The sequence below is a fragment of the Perognathus longimembris genome, chromosome 13, assembly GCF_023159225.1.
Source record: "Perognathus longimembris pacificus isolate PPM17 chromosome 13, ASM2315922v1, whole genome shotgun sequence".
NCBI lineage: Eukaryota > Metazoa > Chordata > Mammalia > Rodentia > Heteromyidae > Perognathus > Perognathus longimembris.
The window spans coordinates 28,891,741-28,898,460 of NC_063173.1; the positions used below are offsets into that span (position 1 = coordinate 28,891,741).

At 39.4% G+C, this 6,720-nt stretch overlaps 1 pseudogene; it reads left to right on the top strand.

Moving 5' to 3' along the window:
• Positions 1 to 1,120: 1,120 nt before the first annotated feature.
• On the top strand, positions 1,121 to 1,217 carry LOC125362767 (annotated as a pseudogene).
• Positions 1,218 to 6,720: the final 5,503 nt, after the last annotated feature.

A 6,720-nucleotide genomic window follows, 5' to 3' on the forward strand; every position in this document is an offset into this window, starting at 1 on the left:
GAGAGATGAGACTTTCTACATACACATTTTCCAGGGAGATAGACAAGCTTTAGGTCATAATTCCAGGGTAGCTTCTTCATTGTATTTCCTAGGCTCCCACTTAAAAATTCCACAAATTATCCAGCTTGAAGCAACAGAAATTTACAGTTCAGTAGGCTATAAGAACAAAAGCAAGAGGCTATGCCACCTTTAAAGTCTCTAGGCATGACATGACTTAAAATCTTCTTTTGGTGGATTAACATTCTCTTACATGAATTTAGGCAAGAAATTCTCTGCATTGTTTCCTCTGCATGCCATCACCCTTTTCACCCTTTTTCACACCCAAGGAACAATGGTATTCTCTCATAATTAATATGTTCCTCTGCTTAGATAGCTTAGCCAACCCTTTACTTTCAGCTCAGACTTCTTGTTTCTATAAAGAAAGTATTTTTACCACCTCTATAATGAGGAAGTAACTTTTTTTAAATTAAATTTTATGGCTTTTGTTCATCCATAGTCTTCAAAATATTAGCCACCACATTTTCAATAATCTGATCCTTTATTAAGTAAACAGTAAAGGAATCTTTCTTTTATGCTACCAATAAAGTTCACTGCTATATATCTTGGATTTAACACATGACAAATTTACTGTCAGTTTCCCTATGACAGGTACTCAAGAAAATACTCTTATTAAGGAGTAAGGTTAATTTTGGCTCATGATTTTCATGGTTTCAATTCATGATCAACTGGCCTCTTTGTGGTTTTGGTTTGTAATGAGACAGTATATGATGGAAAAAAGCATGTGGAAAATTAATTTGCCACAAATGACCTAATAATTTGATTACCACAGGGGCATGAAAAGGAAAATAGAAAAAGTAAGGAATTGACATTGCCCCATTTCCTTCAAGGACATACCCCTAATGTGAGGAGTAGCAGTTACTGGGTCCTAAAATATTTAAAACTTCTGCTGCCTCCTAAGAAAATAAAGGGTTGGCAACCAAGTCTTTTACACACAGGCCTTCACAAATATTTCTCTATAGAACACACAGAATGAACAGCTGGGAGAGAATTGTGCATTGCTAGCCATAATCTATAATCCATTAAAAATATTTAACACAGGGTAAGCAAAATGATATAAAAATAATAATAAATGAAAATATACTAAAATTGGAATGGAGAAGACTAGCATGGCCCCTGTGCAAACGACGACAAAAATTCATGAAGCATTCCATATATTTCACTAGACACTATGTTGGAAATGAACTGTACAATTTAGGGGGAAAGGTAAAATTGGGAGAATGAGGCATGGGGAGACACTGTTAAAAAAAATGTACTCATTACCTGACTTATATAACTGTGACCCCTCTGTACATCACCTTTATAATAAAATTTTTAAAAAATAGGCAGACTTCCGAGAAGACAGCAGAGCAGCTGCAGTGCACTAGCTCAGTTCCCTCCAGCACTACAGTTTTCTCACCCCATAGAAACTTTTACCACTAGAAATACAACCAGCCTAAGTTTTAACAGTACAGGGATTCTGACCAGGAAGGAAAAATCGACTTTGCACATCTGAAAACACAGATTCAAGCTCTGGGCGGTTTCCCACCACCATGCCAGTGTCGGCGGCGCCAGCAAAGTGCCCATCACAGCAACCCACACTCCACGGACATAAAGCACACAGCGGAGACCAGGCGGCGGCTGAGCACGGACGACCTGAATTAGCAGAGAAATCGTGAGTACCCCACGAAAGATATTCTCACTCGCACCACAGAGCAACTTCGGCAAGGCACCCCTACCCCCACCACCAGAGCAAAGCACCATCTTTGCCACTGGCATAGGGTCAGACCAGATTGGAACGAAAGCGGGCCTGGGAAAAGCGAGGTCAAATTAGCCATCTTTGAAAAGGGCAAGAGGGTCCGATCAGTGAGAGCCACCTCTGCCCAGGAGAATGCCCCCTACCCAGGCGGGAGGCATGCCCTGGGCCTCAGCTTAGCCAGAGGTGCCCCGCCCTGCCCGCCGGAACTTCTAAATTTAACGTGAAAACAGCCACCAGCGGCGGCACGGAAACACCAGACGGAGGAACCTGAGACAGTTTAACAGTCCGGTCACAGAGGAAGCCCAATTCCCAGCCCGAAAAGGAGATGCTTTCCAAAGCCACCTCCACCAAGGAAGTTGCCCAGAGCAGGAGGCAGAAGCCTTGCACAGGCAAGCACCACTCAGCTGGGTAAAACAGGCCAGAGGCACCCCACCCTGCTGAGTTCACAGCCTATCCAAAGGCAGGCCATAAAGGCAGCGGCTCTGCAGCTGCCAGAGGAGCAAGCTGAATTCTGCCAAACACAGACAATCAGGAATATAGACTGCAGACCATCACAAGGAAACCAGAGACTGGGGGGAAGACTCCATTTTTTTTCTTTATCTTTTCAACATTTCTTAAACTTTAAAAAAAAATTTTTTTTCAATTTGGAAACGTCGTCGTTTGTTTTTTCCATATTTTTTATTTGTACCTGTTTGTTTTATCAAGTTTTTTTTCTCTTTTCTGTTTGCTTGGGTTGTTCCTTTTCTGATTTTTTTTCCCTTTCTATTTTATCTTCTTTTTTAAATAATTTTTTTCTGTTGTGGGCATCTGTCTCCCACTACTTTTACTTTATTTCTCTCTTTGCGTTCTCTTTCTTTAAAACTTACTTTCCTATGAAGAACACCTCCACTCTTTTCTGCTAACTCTCCATTACCTATCATTGCAACCTTATTCTCTCTACTGATTCTATTCTTCTCAACACTTCCACATCACTGAATCTAAACCAAAATCACCACCTCCCCTCCCCAATACATTTTACTCTATTCTGTTTACTACCTCCAACTTAACCTCCTGACTTACTGCCTGGACCTCCAGTCTCCAATGACTCCTGATTATTCTATAGAGGGTATCCTAGCTTAATCCGAGGGGTTCATAGAGAAAGCCAGTCCTAAAAGAACTTAATATAAAAACAAGAATTCCATATAGGGTTGTAACAGTAAATAAGTAACTACTGAATACAGGGCCCAGGATCAGTTGTTATACTGAAATTGTATTCTTTAGGAACACCAAATCTAATTTTATAGACAGGTATACAGGGTATCTGTTCATAATTGTGAACTTGTAAGATTTACACAACAGTGCTTGGTAAGGGCTGTGTGGGATCTTAAGCGGTGCTCACAGGTGCTGGTAGACTGGCATCCCCAATTCAAATGGGCAGAAGAAACACAAGAAAGATGGCAAACAATGAAGTCTTATCCCCCACTCAAAACAAGCAGGAAGCAGAGCAGTCAATCAAAGACATAGAAGAGAACCCCCAAAATGCTCTACAAAGTCTACTGATAAACATGATAAATGAAAAGTTGGAATCTCTTCAGTCAATGATTCTAGAGCGTGAGGAGGCAAAGCCAAAATTAATGGAGAATTTCATGGCATCCACAAATAGAAAGATAAATGAACTTCAAGAGTCAAATGAAAAGATAGCTACCCAGCTTAAAGATTTGAGAGACAACTCGCAAAACCAAAGTAATGAAGTTAATGAAGTAGAGAAGTCCATACAAGACCTAAGAAATTACATGGAAATTATCAGGAAAGACCAGTCAGAAGCAAAAGAGATTCGAAATCAAGTAACTAGCCTACAGTCCCGACTAACTGAAGCAGAGGATCAAATTTCAGGAGCTGAAGATTCCTTAGATTCTATGGAGAAAGATCAAAAATCAATACAAATCCAGTCCAATCAACAAAACAGATCACTACAGGAGATTCAAGACATGATCAGGAAGCCCAATTTAAGGATAATAGGTATTGAGGAAAACTTGGAGAAAGAGGTTAATGGCATAGGCAACCTATTTAACAGAATATTAGCTGAGAACTTCCCAAATATCCAGAAGGAAAGGCCTATACAGATACAAGAAGCATTTAGAACCCCAAATCGACCAGACCAGAATAGGACATCCCACAGACACATTGTGATCAAAACAGCTTCAGCAGAGTGCAAGGAAAAAATACTCAAAGCTATTAGGGCAAAGAAAACAATCACATATAAAGGAAAAGCAATCAGAATTACCCCAGACTTCTCAGCAGAGACCATGAAAGCAAGGAGAGCCTGGAATGAAGTATACCAAACTCTAAATAAAAATAACTACCAACCAAGAATTCTGTACCCAGCCAAACTCTCCTTCATAGCCGAAGGTCAAATAAAAGTCTTCCACAATAAGGAAAAACTGAAGCAATATATTTCCACCAAACCAGCTTTACACAAAATCCTTAAAGATGTACTATACAGGGAAAATAATCAAGATCCCAATACAGACAGAGAAATAAACCCTAATTAGTAAACATCAGATCAAGAAATGGGAAGACACAGCTTTAAACAAGATAGTGATAATGAAAGGAATAAACGATCATCTCTCAATCCTAACTATCAACATTAATGGACTTAATTTTCCAATCAAACGACATAGGCTCATAAATTGGATCAAAAATCAAGATCCATCTTTCTGCTGCCTCCAAGAGACACATCTATCCAGCAAAAGTAAACATCTTCTAAAAGTGAAAGGCTGGAAACAAATATATCAAGCTAATGGCTCCCATAAGCAGGCTGGAGTTGCAATTCTAGTATCAGACAAAATTGACTTCAAATTAAAGAAGGTAAGAAGAGAAAAAGAAGGTTACTACGTACTAGTAAAAGGATCTCTCCTACAGGAAGAAATAACCATTCTAAATATCTACACACCAAATGCAGGAGCACCCAACTTCATCAAACAAACACTACTGGCTCTAAAAACACTCATAGACCCAAACACATTGATAGTTGGGGACTCTAACACTCCACTATCACCTCTGGACAGATCAACACGCCAAAAACTGAACAAAGAAACCACAGAACTTAACAATTGCATAGACCAACTAGACTTAATCGACATCTACAGAATATTCCACCCAGCAAGGACAGAATACACATTCTTTTCGGCAGCACATGGAACATTCTCCAAAATAGATCACATCTTAGGGCACAAACAAAATCTGTACAAATTCAGAAGTATGAAAACCATTCCCTGCATTCTCTCAGACCACAATGGAATAAAATTAGAGCTCAACTCAAACAGCCACCACAGAAATTGCTACAATTCATGGAGACTAAACAACACACTGCTGAGCCATCAGAGGGTCACTGAAGAAATTAAAACGGAAATTCACATGTTTATGGAATTCAACCAAGTTGAAGACACAAGGTGCCAGCTACTTTGGGACACAGCAAAGGCAGTACTCAGAGGAAAATTTATATCTCTGAGTGCATACATCAACAAACTGGAGAAACAGCAACTCAGTAATTTAAGGAGGCACCTTAATTTCCTTGAGAGAGAACAACAAGCCAAACCCCAAGTCAATAGACAGAAGCAAATAATTAAAATCAAATCAGAATTAAATCAATTAGAGATGAAAAAAACCATCGAAAGAATCAACAAAACAAAGAGTTGGTTCTTTGAAAAAAATCAACAAGATAGACAGACCCCTGGCAAACCTGACCAAAAAACAAAGGCAGCACACTCAAATAAACAAGATAAGAGATGAAACAGGTAACATCACCACAGAAATAACCGAAATTCAGAAAATAATAAGGGACTATTTTGCAAACCTTAATGCCAACAAATTCGAGAACTTGGAAGAAATGGATGATTTCCTAGAAAAAATTCATATCCCCAAACTGAACCATGAAGATTTAAACCTCCTAAACAGCCCCATATCCAGTATTGAAATAGAAACGGCAATAAATGATCTCCCATCCAAGAAAAACCCAGGTCCAGACGGATTCACTGCAGAATTCTACAAGACCTTCAAAACAGAACTCACACCAATATTTCTCAAACTCTTCAATGAAATTGAAAGAGAACGTTCACTTCCAGACTCATTCTATGAAGCCAGTATAACCCTCATCCCAAAACCAGGCAGGGTCTCATCACGGAAAGAGGACTATAGACCGATCTCCCTGATGAATATAGATGCAAAAATTCTCAACAAAATTCTGGCCAATCGACTTCAACAGGTCATCAAAAAAATCATACACCTAGATCAAACTGGATTCATCCCAGGGATGCAAAGTTGGCTTAATATACGCAAGTCAATTAATGTAATCCACCACATCAACCGGAGCAAGATAAAGAACCACATGGTTTTATCTCTGGATGTGGAAAAAGCATTTGATAAAATCCAGCACCCATTTTTGCTAAAATCCCTGGAAAAACTGGGATTCCAGGGAACATTCCTGAATATAATCAAGGCAGTTTATGACAAACCAACAGCAAGCATAACTCTAAATGGTGAAAAACTAAAGCCATTCCCTTTAAAATCAGGAACAAGGCAGGGATGTCCTCTCTCTCCCCTGCTCTTCAACATAGTTCTAGAATTCCTAGCCAGAGCAATCAGGCAAGAAGAAAATATAAAGGGGATCCAAGTAGGTAAAGATGAAGTTAAACTCTCTCTCTTCACAGATGACATGATCCTATACCTAAAGAATCCCATAGACTCTACCCCCAAGCTACTAGAGCTGATCCAAAACTTTGGCAAAGTTGCAGGATATAAAATAAACCTTCAAAAATCAATGGCCTTTCTCTATGCTAATGACCCAAAGACCGTGGCTGATATCAGGAAAGCAACGCCCTTTGCAATAGCCCCCAAAAACATAAAATACCTAGGAATAACCTTAACCAAAGAAGTGAAAGACCTCT